General features: G+C 37.9%; 1 pseudogene; it reads left to right on the plus strand.

The window, feature by feature from the left end:
- The first annotated feature begins 4,325 nt into the window (after positions 1–4,325).
- On the plus strand, positions 4,326–5,180 carry LOC148040847 (small ribosomal subunit protein uS2 pseudogene; annotated as a pseudogene).
- Positions 5,181–20,293: the final 15,113 nt, after the last annotated feature.

A 20,293-nucleotide genomic window follows, 5' to 3' on the forward strand; every position in this document is an offset into this window, starting at 1 on the left:
GCGATCAGAGAGTGCAGAAGGGGGTTCTTGACCGCCAGGAACACATCGGTATCAACCGTTCGCGACGAAACTGACTGTAGAGCTCGATCGTTCCAGGAGCTCTGCCTTTGCGCAAGATGGTAAGCGATTGGAAGCTCTCGATCTCAGCTTCGCTCTGATACCACTGGTGCACAGATCGGATGTCGTAGAAAGCGCGCATAGTGAGCGTCAGAAGGTCCCCAAGAACAAAAGAACTCTACTTTTTGCACACAAATCAATGTAGAAAGCTTGCACGACATGAACAAGAGACCAATTGGGTGCAATCTCCCCCCATGCCTTGTGTGAGCGCTCCACAAAGCATGTATTTCATATATTAATCATCTTCAAGCTCAAATAATAGCCCAAATTACAAAATAGCACGCTTTAGCTTTTGAGTTTGCTTTTGTGCCAAATAGAATTAAAGCTAATGGGCGCCCAAGAAGTCAGGCGTACCCAAATACAATGTCCAATACAAATATCTAAATCATGCGTCCATGCGCATACAAAAATAATAAATAAATATCAAGCGCTTTGATAAGTAAGTGCGACAAAATTTAGGCGCCATGCCTAAGATACGCACCCATCAAAAATTGATGATAATTTTGAATACACGCTATCCTCCAATGCTTCCCACTGCCACCGCTGCTTGCTCTACACATCAACTGAAGCATTCACAATTGTTAGAAAAATAATGCAATTAAGCCGACAAAAGTGAATACCTAGTAGTCTTCATCTACATAAATAAATTGGTTAGAAATCAATCCTAACCTTAATTTATCATGAGTGTGCACTCTAAACTCATAAACGTTTATTAATTTAAATATGTATTTTGTGGAATCACCCGCTATGGAATCACCCATGTACACATAAAATTAACAAAACGCCCAAAAAGGATAGGCGTCCCCATCGACTTCTCGCACAAAGAATCCACTTTGTGTATGAGCCCCGGTAATAAAAGTTTACGGAATCCACCGCAAAACCTCACGGAATCCACCATGGCACAGAATCCACCGTGGAATATGCCTCCTGGCATCAATTCAAGAGATCTCCTACTAAAAATATTGATGTGTGTAATGTAATCTTGGACATCTACACACATAATGGTCTATTTATTAGAGCATATAGTACTTATGAGGAAGTGGTTGATATGGGAGTACTTCCTAAAAATGTAACCTTTATCAATGTGCTTTCTTCTTGTGCTACTAAGGGTTTCCTTAATAATGGTAAATGTTTCTACTCAAGTATCATCGTGTTTGCTCTTGATAGAGATGTTTTTTTGTTCAATTCACTTCTAAATATGTATGGCAAGTGTAGCAATTTAGAAGATGCTTGTCCTTTGTTTAGAAAAATATTAGACCATGATTTAGAATCATGCTCTTCCATGATTTCAATACATGTGCAACATAGACAAAGTAAGCTAGCTTACCCTATCCATAACGTTGGCTTGGAATCCTTATTGCATATTGTTGACTTGCATTCTTGATGCTGCTGTTGACATTAGGTGATGTCCAAAAAAGTACTCATACACATATAATCAACAAAGGATTAGAGACATATCTAATTTTATCAAATGCTCTTGTCAATGCATATGAAATGTTTGGAGTTCTCTAGGATGCAAGAGTGGTGTTTGACACAATGCCAAAATGGAATGTTGTAACTTGGAATACACTATTTTTACTCATGCATGGAATGGTGATTTAGAGGGGCCTCTTGATGTTTTGAATAACATCAATCAGGATATGTTTTTTCTTGATGCAGTCACATTTTTTGCATGCTTACAACATGTGCTACCAAAGTAGCCATAATTGAGGGCAATTAGATCCATAACTCTATTATACACAGTGGTTTTGACTCTAATGCCAATGTAGCATCTGCTCTTGTATATATGTATGGAAAGTTCAAGCGCTTGGAGGATACTCATAAAGTTTTTAGTCTTATGGTGGTTGAGCAAAATGCATTGTCATGGAATTCTTTGATTACATTACAAGCAGTTCAATTGTTTCATCAAGCACAAGTTGGAAATGTTTTTTTAAATAAAATCTATTTTTCCTGCAATCTTAGTGTTTGTGAAGCAATTTATTCCTAGACTATGGGAAATGATTGCATGCTAGGATTATAAACCATGGGCTTGAGTTGGATGTTAATGTGTCCACTCCTTTAGTAAGCATGTATTCCAAATGCTCTTGTTTAAAGTCGTCTTTTGAAGTGTTTTCTAAGAGCCAAGAAAAGGATGTGGTGTCTTGGAACACTATGACAGCACTCTTAGCCCAAGGCAATTATGATGGTGTGGGCTTAAATTTGTATGACTAGATGTTGGATGAGGGAATGCTTTTAAACTCTATGACATTCACTATAGTAGTTTGCATGTGTGTACCATGTTTTGGCTTTAGATATTGGTAAGAAAATAAACATGCACATCTTTGGTACTACATCATTACTAAATGCTTTTCTTGAGGACTTCCTCATTAGCATGTATACGATATGTGGCTCAATAGTAGATGCATATAGGGCATTTGATGAAATGCTAGAAAGAAACATTATAACTTGGAACTCAATTATTGTTGCCTACATATAGCTTGATGCTCTAAGGAAGTTGATTCGATTTATTATTAAATGATGATGGAGGCATTGATTCCACATAAAATCACTTACATCAACATTCTTAATGCATGTGCCAGTCAACATGACATTGCTAAATAAAAATATATTCATAGTTGCATTGTTTGCAATAAATTTAGAGAACAAATTGCATTGAACAACACTCTCATGATCATGTATGTCAAATGCGATTTTCTATTAGAGGCACATAGCACTTTTATTAAACTACCAATGTAGAGCTTTATAATGAAATGCTTAGAGAAGCATCTCTTGATGTTTTCCCTTTTTCTTATATTCTTTTAGCTTTTGAAAATGCAAGATCCTTAGGGAATGCATTACATATTCACAATCTAGTTAGATGTAGGTCTATGGAGTAGGATATTCTTATTGCACATTCTCAACAACATGTATGGCAAGAGTGGTCAGCTAGAACATGCCCAAAATTTTTTAAGTAATACTTTAGAGAGAAATGTAGCTTCTTGGAATGCAATATTCATAGGATAGACTAGGAATGAGATTGAGGCTTCTGAACTATTTGCTCAAATGTAGTGAAAATGGATTATTTCAAACAAGGTTACCTTCCTTTGTATTTTGCATTCTTGTGTTAGCCTAGGAGTCTCAATAGAAGGACGGACTTCTACACATGTATTATTCATGAAAGACTTGAGTTAGATATAATTATAGCAACTGCCCTTGTGGACATGTATAGCAAGCATGGCATTCTTGAAGATGCGTCAAATGTTTTTACTAGAATGTCAAGCAAGAATTTGATTTCATGGACTACTATGCTTACAACTTACATGTACCATGGATATGGTAATGATCCCTTTCACATTTTGGTCCGATAGAGTCACTCTTGTAAGTATACTCTCTACATATAGCCATGCTAGTTTTTTGGAACAATATCAATACTACTACTTACTATTGGATGCTTGATGTCAAATGAGATGTTGAGCATTTTGACTACATTCTTTATTTAATGGGGAGGGTGGAAAAAATACAAGAAGCTAAAAAACTCATACAAGTCATGCCTTACCAATCAATTGCAATGTCATGGATGTGTCTCCATGTAGCAAGAAATAACATTGGGGATGTTCGAGGAACAAGTTGTGCCATAAAGCACATTATTGAACTTGGTTCATAAGAAAATGTTACTTATGAAACATTATTGGGCACTTATGTGGGTGATGAAGAGGATGAAGAGCTATTTCAACTAGATACAGCTAAAGAATCTACATGTGGATGCCCTTACATTAGTTCTTTGCATAAAGGCTTGTTGCATGCTAGGGGCTTTACAACCAAGCAAAAGGTGCATAGTGAAATCATAGGAAGAGATTTGAGAGAGACCTCTATAATAGCAATCGATGTGCACCTTAGCACCAAGATTTATGACTTTTAGATGGAACAATACATGTAGAAGAGGTGTTAGGATGGTATATTTACTATCAGTATTGGTACGACTTGGAAAAATCCTATGCCAATTATCAATTCAAATCTGGTGATCCTATTCATTCTACTTGTGGCAATCAAAGGCAACCCAAGGAATTCACTTCTTTAAAGAATATCTACTACTGAGGTAGCTCTTTTTTCATTGTTGTGGGATGACTCCTTCCTTATGAATGGAGTGACATCCTCCCGAGTTGGAACTGTATCATGTCCAATACCACATGTATGAAACTAGGGTCTTTTTAATCCTGAGTCAACATACCATGGTGGATGGGGGTTTTAATGGTGTGTAACTATAAGGTATTGGAGTGCCAACATGAGTGATGTATTTAGGGATGTCCTGCCACTTGAAGTTTGAGCAAGCTTAGATGGACTCACTCTGGCCACAAAAGGTAGGTGGAACAACAAATCGGGTGAGCTATGCATGGTGGGACTCTAAGGATGGATCACCTCAACTAGCTACAAGAGGTACTATAACTATTGTGAGAATCCCCAATACATTATTTTCCAAATTGCAAGGCCCTATGGTCAAAGAGTTTTATTGAAGTCTGCATAGGATGTTGTACCCCTATAACATTTACAAACCAGCTACTACTACTACAAACAACCTTTTGTGAGCCATGTCTTCTCATTTTGATAGATCCTCACATAGGTCATCAACTAGTTAGAGGTGCTACCCTTGGAAACATTCCAACCATTGCCTTTTGTGATATGGACTCTTTGGTGGAACATGTGGATATTGGAACCCCATCAAATATAAAAGGAAAACAGAGTATTGGCATCTCTTCTAGTTGTTGTCTCACATGATGTTGCGAATGAGGGGAGCAATTCATCCTTGACATCAATGGGATGTGATGTTGGACCTCTACTTTTATCATGAGCTTGATGACATTAAGGATCAAGAAGAGGAGAAACGTGTAGCTCAAGAGTATGCTCTTGCAAAGCTTACCACACCTCTAATTTCTATTGTAGCTCCTAATAAGTGGCCACAAGAAGCAAGCACTACAAAAAATTGGAAACTAGAAGTAGAATATTGTTGTAGATCCTGCTCGAGAGTGGACATGCAGCCAATTGTGCCACTAGTGGGATGTGATGTTGGACTTCTTCTTTTATTGTGAGCCTAAGAAGTCTAAGTATCAAGAAGAGGAGGAAGGTTTACACAGGAGTATACTTTTAAAGAGTTTATTACACCTTCAAATGCTATTGTAGCTCCTAATCAGTGGCCATAAAGCAAGCACTATTGGAAATTGGGAACTAGAAGTAGCTGGTCTTGATAGTTGGAGATATGGCATGCCCAAGTTTGTATTTGAGTTCCAGGATGGGATGCTACAGCTACTTTTGCTCCATGCAAGGGGAGTCAACTCCTGAAGGGAAAGGGCCTCAATGATCAACTTTCTCTCTTAATTTTGAAATTGTTTGTTGAGCCACACATAAATCTTATTTAAGAGAAAAAATTGATCATTGTTTCATGGTAGTTCCAATTATTTTGAAGTCTTTCTTATTACTTTTGGAGTTGAGACAAATTTTATGGTTGCTATCGTTCTAAGCCTTTGTACTTCTATGTCTATCACTCAGTAATTTAATTAGTGAACTGCACTTTAATTATTTGGTTTTCATATGTATGCACACATGACTTTGTGTAAAGATTTCAACCTTGTGTTCAAAAGGGAGAGTGAGATCTAGAGTGTAGGGAGCCAAATTCACCTACTTGGAAGGTTTATGCCTTTAACAATTGGCCCACCTACTATGAGAATAATTTAGTATCACTTGTGGGGCTTGATAAGTTGATACACATGTACACATGAAGGTGTCATTATGATGAGAGAATATTTGCATTTTCATTTGCTACATATCATAGTGGATATGGCATACACCCTTATTTTTTTGGATGCTTGATTATGATTTTTTTGGGGGCTACTGATGATGAGTTTTTGTGATATTTCTTACAAATACGTAGTGGGGATAGCCCTCCATTGGCAAACATCTATAGTCAAATCCATCTCAAGCTGAATTACCTCATTGCATCCGATATAATGTCATTGTGGGGGTGCAAGTGAGTGATGATTTCATGTTGTGGAAAAGAGGTATGTAGGCATTGTTGATTCCTTTTTTTTGTAATGGGTAATTGTACTAATTACAAGAACATTTTTTATTCTCTCTCTCTCTTTGTTTTGATGTAATGTTTCACCTCTCTCTACATTTTTATAAATGATTGATGCAAGACACAGTATTTGGAAAATGGCATGCCTACATATGGTGGGGTGTTACAATAGGATCAGTAAATTTTCAAGACTTCAAAAGATTCTAAGTGCATCAGTAGGATGCAATCTTTACATGCAACATCTACACGATGGACTTGAATAAGGTGTTGAAATGTGTTCAAAATGTTCTGTAGCATCACCAATATGAATTTCTTGATTTGGAGAGCTTTTTGCTTTGCAAATTGACATGTGAGCTTAATAAATGAGTCGGGACCTAACTCTAGTTAGGACAATGTTTAGGTTAGTAGTGTCATTCGATCTCTATTGTAGTGTGAGTAGTAAGTGAGTTCCATAATGAATGATGAAGAATACTATAGAGAGCACTCTGCTCTCTCAGCTTGCCCACTCTGTGCCTCTCTCTCTCTCTCTACATCTTGAACATGGTATCAAAGCAAGAGAGCTCAACCTTGCAGTGAGTGGGAGCTGGATTGAGGAGCTAGAGATTGAATCCCTACAAGAGGACATTTATAGCCAATGCTTGACAGTTGATTTTTAATGCCGAGAAGTGCTTAAAAATATCCAAAAAATCCAAATTTCAGGGGAAAATTAGACTTTGTCAAAGGTGGCGGTTGCAATCAGTATGATTTTAAGCAGCAATGCCCAAAAGTGCTTAAAAGACCCACTAGACGATGGTCGGTGAATTTTCAAATTTTTTTGGTGTGTTAGATGAGACCTTGGGAGAGGCTTCGCAATGGAGGACTTTAACACGGACACCTAGAATTTTTCAGACTTAAAATCGGGTACCGGTCGATGGAGAGGGAGCGCTCGGAAGGCCAAGGGCCAAGTGTAAATAGAATTTAGGGGGGCCCAAAGGGTATGCCTTTTGGGGGCTCCCCTTGGAGCCTCAATTTTTTCAAAATCATGTGGGGGGGTGGGGGGGGGGGGGTCCGTTTTTCACGCGACGTGTAGAAAGAGGGCACCATCATCCATGGTGAAGAGGAGGGGCTATGGGGGCTGCAAACAACCCCCCCCCCCCAACTGATCTTAGGCTTGATCTACATTCAATCTATGCTTCCAATCGCTGGTCTCCGCTCCTCCATTGGTTGCCTAGTTGTGGAGATCAGAATTCAGTCTTTCTCTCTCCTCTCTTTCTCTCCTGCAGAGAGGCACTTTATGTAGCAAGAATCAAGAAGAGAATCGGGTGATGGATGCTTGTCCGGGAGGCACCGAATTGTTCCAAGAGGCTAAGGAGGCTAAAGGATGAAGATCTATGTTGAAATCCATGGCTAGTTGGTCGATGCACAGTCCCAATTAAATATTCAAGAAACCCGAAACACACAAAAAAGGCGGCATACTCTATTTTATGAAAGAATTTTGCTTGTTTTTATCATTCATTGTCTAAATGGTGTGCGCATGGGCTGAAATTTTATTTGAATGTTCCTTGCATTATGTTTGAGGGCTGCAATCACTGTTATGCAGAACCCGTATTGATTTACAGTAATTATACATTTTTAAAACCCGAAAAACCACTAATTTTGATGGAAATTGATAGTTTTTTTTATTTTGAGTGGAGAAAAATGAGTGGACATGGGATAAAATGAGAAAAAATGGTGAGTTTCAGTTCCAATGATAAGTCATCAGAAAAAAACCAAAAAATACTTATTTTATATTAAAAATAAATAAAAAATAAAAGAAAATGGAAAAAAAAGGGTTTCTTGCGCTAGAAAAAAATAAAAAAATAAGTTCTATGTATGTGAATGTCTGACGGGGCTGAAGCATGAGGTTAAGCCTCAATTTGGCCCTTGTAATTTGTGTTAAAGTGCATATTTATTGCTTTTACGTACAAAAAATGACATAAAAAACCCTCTACACCTATGCACTGCATCAAAATTTAAACGGTGAGGGGGAGGATGATGTTATACAATAGTTTAAACACTGAAATGATAAAAAGTCTAATTTTTCTCTTTATGCATAACATTTAGGATGCGGTTTATTTGAAAATAATGGACCTAGCAACACGAGGGTTAGCCTTGGTGCTAGGTTCCTACAACACAACATTACGTATTAGGGAAAATTCATTAAAAGGGCTATTTTTGCACGACACATAGGCTGATTTTAAACTATAATTGTTTGTACACAATAAATCATTCACCATTGCATGAATCATACACATGGTATCTATTCCTGGCATGCATAGCACTGGATTGAGTTATAAATGACCCACGCTTGCTGGAGAGAGTAAGACATCGAGGCTGTAGGTCTAGACGATGGGTCCAAGGGGACAAGTGAGAACTGGTACATTCCTGGAATGATATAATATTGGTACCAAGAGCGGAGTCTGTTTTGTATGTGTTATATGTGTTAGCAACGCATCGAGGGGCCAATCCCTAAGGTGTAGGTGGGTCGTAGTGGGGCCGTGGCAATCAGCCGAGGGGTGCCTCCTATGTTGTTCTACGTAGTGAATTACACCAAAATGTGTAGGGTGACCCTCTGAGGAGTCTGAGAAGGTTAAGGGTTGGACTATAAACACGATACAAATGCAAAATGTACGTACGATGGCAGAGCAATGTGTCCTGTAGACGCTCCTGATCTCACGAGGCCATGGGGTTGTCTTGTGCATGTTAGAGGTTCGGCTAGTGCTATAGCCAGTGCCGGCCCATTTTAGGTCCCATCAATGCTCTTGAAGTCTACACTTGTTTGAGCCTATTGCGGCATGGTAGAAGGGATCAGTGACTTGTATTGGAGTCTTGGAAGTACTCTTTGTGGCTAGCATGATGAGCAAGAAGTCAACATGACGTAGCTTGGACTATGCTTTTGTTTTGGGTTAATGGGTGCCAATATTAAGTTTTTTCCATGATCAATGGGTTGACAATACTTGGCATTAGTTAGGACTACCTAAAGCTCATCAATAGTAGGATATTCAACACTTCTGAGTGCTCAATAGTAGAGCACATCATAAGCAACACTTAGAAATTAGCGTGGAGTAGGGTTTTGAGCATGGTTTGTGGTTGACTTGATCTGAGAATTTTAGCCAATCATTGATTGCCTTTGACATGTTTGGCATCAAGTGGATAGTTGGCAACTAGTGTGGCATCATTTATGTATGCTTTGGACACTAGTATGAGCATTGAAAGCCTACTTTAGATATGTATTTGAAGGCTTAAAACTGTCCTAAATTTTCAAACAGGTACACTTAACTCTTTGAATCTTATTCAACCTTGGTTGTTGCCTACTGAGAGTTGTATCTTGCTATATGAATGCAAGAGGGTTTGTGGGATGAAATGAACATTGAATGTTGAGTCCTGAATTGATTCCTAGCTGGTTATGTCAATGAGTTGGTCATGAACAACATGTGGGAAGCTTATTCAACAATACCACTTGAAGAGGTTACAAGCATTGATGCTTTTCTAGTTATACATTGACTCCTTGATGCATTGGCACATGTCTATCGTGATTTGAAAGGGTTTTTGAGCTGAGAATATTTTCGTTTGTGCAGAGTTTATGCTGCTGGTCATTTCAGACTATTGTTTGTCACATTAAAGTTGAGGCAAACCCACATGCCTACCATATGGGATCTACATGCAATGTTATTACCCCTAGATGCTATGACATACGTTTGGAGATGATTGATATGTTTGTAACTAAAATACTCTGGTTAATGCATATATTTTACTATTGTAAGATTTTGGATTAAAACTATCCTCTTGAGTAGTGGCACACTTATGCTACTTGATTGGAAGGTTTTTGGAATTCTCATTAGTGAACTAATGTCTGCAACATGTTTAGATGATTTGGACTAAACTAGTTGTAGGGTACTAATGGATTTACATGTGGTACTTGGATTATACAAGGATCATGATCACTGAGAGATCTACTTGGTTTAGAGTGTAACCCTAGTAAATGCAAATAGATCTGACAATATTACAAAGATAGTGGGCGAGAAGTTGGACAACAATAACTATGCAATATGGAAACTTCATATGGAAAAATTTCTTATTGGCAAAGGGTACTGGGACCTTGTTACAAGTGTTGAAGCAAAACCCAAGCTTCTAGAGAAGAGTCCAACTACTACTAAATAGTTGAGAACACATCATGTTTGGTTGGAAAGAGCTTGTAGAGTTGGATTGGCTCTCATTGTGTATCTCAAATGATGCCATGATAATGTAAATTATGAACTACAAGACACTGAAAGATGCATGGGCTATCCTGATGACATATTATGGTACTACTACTAGTGCAAGGAAAATACAGTTGAAATAGAAGTTCAATACTATGGAAAGAAAAGGACACTCCATTGAGGAGTATGTAACAGCGATAAAAACCATTGCTAATTAGTTAGCAACTATCAGAACAACTGAAGTAGAGGATGAGGAGTTGGTTGCAGTGACACTGAATGGTTTTGGACCTAAATACAAGTTGTTTGACACATCTATATCAGTGAGATTTGAGATGCCCAACTTTAATGAGCTTGTCTCATTGCTTATACATGAAGAGGTTAAGCTAGGTTTAGCTATTAGCTCAAGTAGCTCAAAATGCAAAGATATAGTATTTTATTCACATTAGAGAGGCCATGGCAACCATGGCAGGGGTTCCTTTTGTGGTCAAGGGGCTCAGAAAAATGCATCTCAGAATATGCAAAATCAGCAAGGACATAATGCTAGAGGTGTGGATACTATTGAGCGAGGGGGAGATCCAATTCTAGAGGCAAAGGATCGTGGCAATTGCAAACTGCACATGACAATGCAAACAAGGATAAGGATAGTTACTAGTATGGGAAGTATGGACACATTACTAAATAATGCTAGAAGAAGCAAGCAAATCGAAGAGGCCCACAATAGAGTCACTATGTCTTGTCCGTTCATGTAGAGAATGAGAGTGGTGATAGGTTATTTGCTATGACTTATGTATGGAATAAGACTACTCAGTAAGAAAAGTTAGATTATGTATGGTATATTGATTCAAGAGCATCAAAACATATGACCCCATATGGGGAGTTGTTTGATGAAATTAAATCATGAAAAATGGCTATGTATGCATAGGAGATGACACTCAACATGACATAGCTCATACAAGAGTTGTTCCATTGGTTATACTTGATGGTAAGAAGAAGAAATTGTATGATGTTTTACTTGTTTTGTCAATCACAAAAAATTTGTTACCTATTGGCTAGATGGCTGAACAAAACCTACAAGTACGATTTAACAAAGTTGGTTGTTTAATAGAGAAATATGGTAGAGGTTACAAGCTAATTGCAAATGGAAAAAGATAGAGAAGAATGTTTACTTTGAATGTAAATATTCTTGAGTTGAAAGTTGTAATGTTTACTCAAACCTTTCACAGAAGATCATGGTCGGTCGATGGTGCACCCCATGAAGGGGATCCCACCTATCAGGTTCCTTGCACCTCCATGGGTTTGCCACCCATCGGCTCGCATACATGTTAGACTCCTTGGTTTGTGTTTCAAGGCGGGTCAGATGGAAAGCCCAAAGTGCTAGTGTCCTGAGCGTGCAGGTGCAGAGCCCACCACAAGTGTCAGAGACATAATATCTGGCATAAATGCATTGGACACATAAATGTACAAAGGATAAAAAATATGTAGCAAAAGGATATTGTTTCGGGGTTTCCAAAATTCAAATATGCTAATTTGGGACAAGTATGTTCAGCTTGTCAATTTGGGAAACAAGACAAGTTTCCATTTGCTCAACATACACAGATTAACAGGTAGCAAACCTTTACAATTTGTTCACTTGGATGTATGGGGACTTACTCATAATGTATCTCTTGGAGGGTCTAAGTATTATGTGACCTTTGTGGATGATTTTAGCAGGTATGCTTGTGTATACATTCTAAAATACAAAGATGAAGTTCTTGATAGCTTTATGGATTTTTAATGTCATGTAGAGAAAGATTTCAACTATTATATCTCATGCCTATGGTCTGATAGTGGTGGTGAATATATGTCAAAGGAGTTTGACAAGTACTTGACTAAGCATGGGATTAAAAGACAATTGACATACAGCTATACTCCTCAGCAAAATGGAATCATTGAAAGAAAAACAAGGTCATTATGGAAGTAGCTATGGAAATGCTAAATGAGAAAGATATGCCATTTTCTTACTAGGATGAAGCAGTTCTTACTACTATTTATGTTATGAATTGGACACCCATAGCTATCTACATGAGAAGACACCATATGAGCAGCTTTATGGCTATAAACATGACATTAGACACTTGAAAGTGTTTAACATCATTGCATATGTGCATATACTTGATGAGAAATAGAAATAGATTTTTGATCCAAAAGTAGTGAAGTTTGTCCTTTGATAAGCTAGCATCATGGTATGGTTCTAAGCAGGTAACAGTTCAGGATGATACTTTGAAATGTACGTACACTGAAAATGGGGTATAGTACACTATTATTTCTAGTGGACCTAACATGGTGTACCTGCTACTGTGAGTACTTGGATAGGACGATTACATAGTCATTGTTCTCATTCCATTGACAAAGATATGTTAGTGAGGGGGAGATTGGACATTGGATAAAGGGAAAGAGAAGGCATTTGATGGGAGTAACAAGTCTGTTGACATCAGGATATGATTCCACTAGTAGCTTGGTTAGCAACTTTGGAATACATGCAATTGTTACACCTTGTGTTAAGCAAAGGTATGTACCACCTCATGAGAGAGTGGAATCTCATAGTGCACCACAGCTACCAAGATCACATAGAGATAGAAAACCTATTGATAGACTTGCTTATAGTGGATACTCAACTAAACACTATGTATACATGACAAAGGTAATGAGTTACAAAGAACCCACATCATTTGCAGAAGCAATCAAGGATGAGAATTGGTGTATAGCAATGGATGAAGAGTATGATGCTTTGTTGAAAAATGGAACTTGGAAGTTAGTTAAGCTACTTGACTGCAAGATGTCTATTAGATGCAAGTGGGTCTATAAAGTTGAATGCAAATCAGATGGCTCACTTGAAAGATACAAGGCTAGGTTAGTTGTGAAGGGTTATGCTCAATAGTATGGGCTAGATTATGAAGAAACATTTAGTCCTATTGCAAAGATGGCAACTTTATGAACAATCATTGCATTGGCTACATCCAAAGGTTGGAATTTATATTACATGGATGTAAAGAATGAATTTTTGAATGGTGATTTAATGGAAGAATTCTACATGGACTAGCCAGAAGGATATGTACATCTTGAATATACGTCTTATTTTTGAAGATTGAAGAAAGCATTGTATAGATTGAAACAAGAACCACGGGCATGGAATGCAAAAATCAGCTCGTACTTATAGAGACTTGTCTTTCAAATGGGTAAAGCTAATCATAGCTTGTTTACCAAGAAGACAAAGAAAAAGGATATGTGATTTTGGTGATTTATGTGGATGACTTGGTCATTATAGGTGATTATATATATGGGATTGATGAGATCAAATCTATGTTATAGAAAGATTTCAAATAAAAGATCTCGAAGAGCTGAAATTTTTCCTTGGAATTGAAGTCATACAAACACCTCAAGGAATTTGGATCTTACAAAAGCAGTATGCACATAATATACTGGAAAAGTATGGTATGCTTGAGTGCAAGCCCATGGATACTCCATTAGAATAGAATTTCAAGTTGATAGTTGATATAGGAAATGAGATTGAAAATGTAACCATGTACAAGCATATGGTTGTTGGAAGCTTGATCTATCTTACCATCACTAGACCTAAGCTCACTTATTCAATTGGGTTGATCAGCCAGTTCATGCAAAGGCCAAGGAAACCTCATTTAGATGTAATGAGAAGGATTATGAGGTATGTGAAGTCTACACTATACTATGGACTATTCTATGAATATGATAAACCTCTTGACCTTACAAGTTACAATGATGCAAATTGGGATAGTTGTGTGTATGATAGAAGATTGATAAGTGGGTATTCATTTGGTCTTGGGGCAATAGCATGACTAGTTGGAGCATTAAAAAGTAACCCACTATGGCTGTCTCTAGTACTGAGGCCAAATACAAAGGTGTAGCCTTTTTTATGCATGTGAAGTTGTGTGGCTAGTTAAGATGTTAGATGACTTGGGAGTACATGTGGATAAACCAATCAAGTTGTATTATGACAACATGAGCAATGTGTTAGATCAAAGCACATAGAATTATATTATCATTTCATCATGGAAATGGTACTTGGAAGCAAGATAGACCTTATTCATATGAAGTTAGAAGACCAGGTAGCGGACAATTTTACTATATCACTTAGTAAAGATAAGTTTACACATTTGAGATTGCTACTTAGGATACAATATATCACTTGAGCTTGAGGGGGAGTGTGAAGAATCAAACTCATCTGTTCAACTCCTTATCCAGCTAGATGACATGTGTACTCAATAAATGAGTCGAGACCTAACTCTAGCTAGGAGTATGGTTAGATTAGTAATGTTGTTTGATCTCTATTATAGTGTGAGTAGTAAGTGAGTTACATAATGAGTAATGAAGAATACTATAGAGAGCACTCTGCTTTCTCTGAGCTTCCCTCACTCAATGTCTCTCTCTCTCCCTTTACATCTTGAATAAAAGTTAGCCTATTTTTCATGTTGGTTTTTTCTATCAAGATGTGCATGATCTCTCAGCTAATTTATAGAAATCCAAAGGGAAGTCCACACATTGACCTTTATGGTATGGATTCCAAAATTTTGGTGAAAAAACCAAAAATTTAAATAATTGATAAGGAAAAATAATAATTCAAGCCTAATTTGGCAACCCATCCTTGTTGGCACCTTTAGTAGATGTAGCTTCATCAAAAGATGTGCATGATCTCTCAGCTAATCTACAGAAATCCAAAGGGAAGTCCACACATTGACCTTTATGGTATGGATTCCAAAATTTTGGTGAAAAAACCAAAAATTTAAATAATTGATAAGAAAAATAATAATTCAAGCCTAATTTGGCAACCCATCCTTGTTGGCACCTTTAGTAGATGTAGCTTCATCAAAAGCTTAGGTACACAAGCATGTACTTAGGAGGCTTCTCCATGTGTTCTTTGAAAGAATGCAAGATATTTTCATAGAGAGGGATTCTCTTGCCATTACAATTTCTATCTCATAAATAATGCCTTAATAGAGAATTGATGCTAATGAATTTACATTGATCCTAGAGGCTTAGGATTCCAATCAACAAGGTTTTACCTCAGAGATATGTCAATTTGAGTTATAACAAGTTTCATGTACTAACAATGGATACAAGATTGCATGGTTTATGAGCATGCCAAGCTGGTAGCAAGCAAAATCAAAGGTGGAGAGACTCAAATAGGAAGCATTGAAGCATTTGACAGGTTTGGAGAAGACTTATCTTTCTTCATTTATATAGGTTTGTGTATATTTTAATATCTGTTTCTCTATCTCATCTTTGATCTAATGAGTTTATATGCAATTTCTTGATGGGTTGGGGGCTTTGTTATTTGGTGGTAAGAGTTTTTGAAGTTCACCAACATAGGATGCTTCTATAGTAAACAAACAGCTTTTGTAACTTCTAGATAGAATTTTCTAGCAATACATGGTTTAGTGCCATATGTATAGGGGGATCCATGGTAGGTTGGGGTATAGGGACAATAATAAAATCCCAAAGGTCATAAGTGTCAAGGAGGCACTCCATTTTGCATGACCATAGAGGGTAGTTCTGCTAGCACTCATGTGTATCTTGTATGGTCATCTATTGCCTGTGAACCTCAATTTGTGTTGGGACTGACTATTCTAGCCTTGTACCTTCAACCATTGCAATCACATTGTTCCTTCTCTCTCATGTATTCTCTCTATTTCTCCTCTTCGTTTTCACTTTCATTTTTCCATTTCACACTCTCACATGGTATCAAAGCCATGTGTGGGAGCCAGAGATCTCAAAGAGAAGCATGCTATCCATGAAAAATCTAGTCACACTTCTCACCCTCACTGACATACTTGTGTCAATGGACAAAGATACTAAAGTACTCAATCTACATGTCCAAGGACTAATTGATGTAGTAGCATCTTTAGAAGGCCCAAAAATTTTTGCACTCTCATTTGTACCTACATGTGCATAAGTTTCCTGACAACCATCATCATTCATTAAGATGGTCTTCTTCTCATCTCTTGAGACCAATGTCTCATGAGTAGAAGGATTGCAACTTTTATAAGCCTTCCTATCTTCTGCATACCCAATAAAGATGGCCTTTTCTACCTTTGGATCAATTGTCTTCCTCTTTTCATCTGGAACATGTACATATGCCAAACATCCAAAGACCTTAAGATGGCTAATGTTAGGCTTTATCCCATAAAGCCTCTCATGAGGAGTCACCTCATGTATCCCTGCTGTTGGTGTATGATTCATGACATACACATCAGTCATTATAGCCTCTACCTAATATGCATTTGGTAGGCTCTTCTCATTTAACATGGCTCTAGTCAATTCCATGATCACCCTATTTTTCCTTTCTGCCACACCATTTTGTTGCGGTGTGTACCTACATGTCGATAGCCTCTTTATCCCATGGGCTGCCAAGAAGTGATCAAGGTCTTTAGAGACATATTCTCCACCACTATCAGATCTCAAGCATGAGATGTAGCAAGCCAATTCTTTCTCCACATGTCTCTTGAAGTCTTGAAAAGCATCCATAACACCACTCTTGTGCTTCAGCACATACAACCATGTGTACCTACTATAGTCATCTCTATGAATGACACATAGTAATGTGATCCCCCAAGAGATGCATTCTGTGAGGGTCCCCATACATCAAAATGTACAAGTTTTAATGGTCTAGTAGTAGTGCTTACATGCCTCATAAATGGAAGCCTTGATTGCTTCCCAAATTGACATGACTAGCATACATGTCCCAATTCCACATGCTTGAACTTAGGGAGTCCAATTGCAACTTGCTTATGCTGCATATTCTGTAGCTTTTTGAACATTTACATGACCAATCCTTTGATGCCATATCTCAATGTCCCTTATTTTGCAGAATTGTCATGTGAGTACAAAGCAACATTCAATGCTGGAATTTTTGTATCCAATTTAAACATCCTACCATTTCTTTTTCCTTTAGCAATGAGTTTGCATCCTTGACAATTCTCTTCAATGTAGCAACAATCTCTATTGAATCTAACTTGTAGATTTTGTTCAGCCATTTGTCCCACAGAAAGCAAGTTTTTGGTTATGGAGGGTACATGTAACACATCCTAGAGACTCTTTTTCTTGTCACCATGCATCATCAAGGGAACATTACATGTATGCTTAATGTCATGTTGTGTATCATCCCCTATGCAAACATATCCATGAGCACCTTCTACCAATGTGTCAAACCACTCTCCATGAGGAGTCATGTGGTTAGATGCCCCCGAGTATATATATCATACATCATCTACTTTGCCTTGTGTAAGCAACCCCTTCTTCACATGTTGCATAGCAAACAACCTGTCATCCCCCTGCATACCACTAGAAGAGGCATAATTACCATGTTGCCTCCCTCTTGTTGTCTAATCATTCTGCTTCCTGTAGCAATCTTTAGCTACATGCCCATATTTGCCACAATAGTGACAATCTTTATTTGCATTTGATTGCTGTCCATGACTCATTTGTGGTTGCTACCAAGTGTCTCTTCCTTTAGATGAGTAACCCCCTCTTCCATGAGCATTAGAGGCACCTCTATTTGCTTGAGGCTATACCTATTTTGCCATCCAGTACCTTGTTGTCCACAGGGTGCATATACATTTCTAGCCACTCTTCCTCTAAAGTTTAACCTTCCTCTTCCACCTCTACCCCTTTAATTTGAGTAGAAGACATTGTCCCTGCTGTTTTTAGACCCACTGGAACTTGTATTGAGTCCAAGCTTCACTTCTTCATGCAAAAGAAGTGCCACGAGTTCATCAAAGTCAGGTTTCTCCTGACACACTGAAATGGAAGTATCAAAATGCTTGCACTCCTCTCCAAGACCATGAAGGGTAGCCACCAAATCATCATCCTCAACTTCAGCTCCAATCGAGCCTAGTTGTTCTATAATGGTTCTAATCTCATTCACATAGTCTTCAATAGACCTACATTCCTGGATATATGACTGAATTTTTGCTTCAATTGTGTATTTCTCGCATGAGTAACATGCCCATAATTCTTCATCAACAAGTCCCAAGCAGATTTTGGTGAAGTACAGTTTACAATTTTCATAGCTTTTGTGTCTAAAACACATAAGGGCAGCCAATGCAAGACCTTGCTAATCTTTTCCAACCATGTCCTATGTGCCTTTACTTGTCCCTGTGTTGGAGGTCTATCCTTCGGTAACTTGGGCTCATCTTCAAGACATGTGACTAGGTCCCAATAGCCTCTTCCAATTAAGAAATTTGACATCCTGAACTTCCATAAAACAAATTTATTCTAGTCCAGCTTCTCACCTACTATCTGTGTAATAGTATCCTTCTCTCCTGTGTTTGCCATTCCAAAGTCTTTAGCTTTGCAAAACAAGATTTGATGTGTAGAGTCAATTTCCCCAAACTGCCAGCAACAATGCACTTCAATGACCCTTGCAATTCACAAAAGATTTATAACTGGCAATCTTCCTTTAAATTTCAATTTTCCAACATGGAATAAGCAAAAATAGTGCTAACAAACTCAACCAGAGTCACATACAATAGAAAATGGAGCTACGGCATTCTGAACCTCTACTAACGTGATGTCTTTAACATCTTCTTCAGCATTGATGTCAACTACAACTGATTCATTGTTCCTACTTCATTTAACATAGAGTTATCTGCTACTATTACATCATCAACACCTCTTGATATGGTCTCTGTTGAGACCTCTTGTATAGCATACAATTGAGAGCAAATCTTAGTTGCCAATTGATTTGCACAATCACGAAAGAACTTCACATTCCCTGAAGTAAACTAGTGTGATGCTACAATGTCAATTGCAATGAGCTGACAATCCAATTTGAGGCCAATAAAACCTAGTGTGACACTAATCAGGACAATGGAAAATGTGAAACTGAAACTGCATAACCAATCATGGAGAGTACTAAGAATTCAATATCACTTAAAGGTGGAGTCAACAGCAGTAAGCAATCCTGGAAATGGTAGTGTCCTTACAACTGAGACAACATAAGAGATGGTGATACATCCTACGATTAAACAACAAGGATTTAATCAAGTAGGTTAGTGCTAGAAACAGACAACCAAGAACACTCAGTAATCCTCCTCTCACAAAGATTATCAAGGCAGTAAATTACAGCAACTCATATATGGAAGGAAAGCAAGATGTGGCTACTCTTTTTAAGGCATCAAGGGCTGATGGGCATGAAGTGCTAGTAGACAAAAGTACATGAGGGAAAACTATCCTCTTTTGTAGATTGATTTCTATGAAAAGCATTTGAGATACAGCTCACGAATGACTATGTAAATAAGGATATGTCATGAATTGGGCCAGTGCTCCCGTGTCTCAAATGAAGTCACCATCTCTACATGTGGCCGTTTGCCTCCCCAACAAACTGGCTATGAACTTGCCTCCATCAGCAAGGCTAGAGTCCCCTCACTTTTCATCAGCTAATCATATGCCAAATCTTCTCAAACTGCAATGCCAGAATGTGCACTCTTCATTCGATTAGAGATGAAAAATCCAATGCTTCATTCGTTTCATCAACTAATCATAAGTAGGTCCCAACAATTAAACTACAGTGCCTAGAGGCTTCTATTATGTTCAAAATGATATGCTGATTGTACAATCCGCCGAGAAATATCAAACCCATCCAAATTGACTTCTGACACTGAATACAATGTCTGCAAGCATGCCACCATTTTAAAATCTATCTCCCAAGCTTCTTATGCACTTCAGTTGATGAGAGAGTGGAAGATAGTCACCCTGGTCTAAAGAATTTTGCACTTCAAGAAAATGCCACAGATCTGAATGCTTCTTTCTAATCTCTTCAACTGGATGAAAAATAAGAGGCAGACTTAGTGGATTATATCTAGAGAACAAGACTATTTCTTGATTTGATACCATGTAAAAA

The sequence above is a fragment of the Lygodium microphyllum genome, chromosome 1 (genome assembly GCF_053477565.2).
Source record: "Lygodium microphyllum isolate KBCC chromosome 1, Lygodium_microphyllum_v1.1.10, whole genome shotgun sequence".
NCBI classification, from domain to species: Eukaryota; Viridiplantae; Streptophyta; class Polypodiopsida; order Schizaeales; family Lygodiaceae; genus Lygodium; species Lygodium microphyllum.